General features: G+C 42.8%; 1 protein-coding gene across 1 annotated transcript in view; it reads right to left on the bottom strand.

The window, feature by feature from the left end:
• Window positions 1–796, bottom strand: part of BAZ1A (bromodomain adjacent to zinc finger domain, 1A) — a 144291-nt gene that overhangs the window by 36956 nt on the left and 106539 nt on the right. The window lies entirely within an intron of this gene.

The raw sequence follows: 796 nt of genomic DNA, 5'->3' as shown, positions 1-796 counted from the left end.
AGCCAGGATGGTCTCGATCTCCTGACCTCGTGATCCGCCCGTCTCGGCCTCCCAAAGTGCTGGGATTACAGGCTTGAGCCACCGCACCCGGCCTTCTTTTTTTTTCCTTTGAGACAGAATTTCACTCTGCTGCCCAGGCTGATCCTGCTTCCCAGGATCAAGTGATTCTCGTGCCTCAACCTCCCGAGTAGCTGGAATTACAGGCATGCGCCACCACACCCAGTTAATTTTTGTATTTTTAGTAGAGACAGGGTTTGGCCATGTTGGCCAGGCTAGTCTCGAACTCCTGACCTCCCAAATCTGCTCTCCCAAAGTGCTGGGATTGCAAGCGTGAGCCACCACACCTGGCCTCATTCACAAGCTCTTAGTAAAGCCATCAAACATCAGTATAATCAATTCCACATTATAGCACCATGTGAAATATGGTTTTAAATGCAAAGAAATAAACAGCTTTCATTAACACAACTATTACAATTATTTCTTACCTGGCAGCTGCTTCTTCCCTCTCTTTTCGATGTTGTTCTGCTTTTAATTCCCGGAACTCCTGCTTTGCCTGTCGTAATATATCAACATAATCTTCAATAAAATCCCTAGTTGAAACTAGGGTCAGTAGCTTTCCACAGAGAGCATGGAGTATCTTCATTTTTTCTCCTGTCAAAAATTGGTAAATACTTCTGTATTATCAATCACAACAAATGAATTGTGTTTGAACTTTTTAAATTCGTGGCTCAATATGAAAATGCCTAATAAAGAATAGGGAGTAGTTTCTCAAACATGTCAATGACATGTCTTCAGA

Source organism: Mandrillus leucophaeus, unplaced genomic scaffold (genome assembly GCF_000951045.1).
Source record: "Mandrillus leucophaeus isolate KB7577 unplaced genomic scaffold, Mleu.le_1.0 Scaffold467, whole genome shotgun sequence".
Classification (NCBI taxonomy): Eukaryota; Metazoa; Chordata; class Mammalia; order Primates; family Cercopithecidae; genus Mandrillus; species Mandrillus leucophaeus.
The sequence above is the reverse complement of the archived record's forward strand: the minus strand, read 5'-3'. Positions and strand labels throughout refer to the sequence as shown.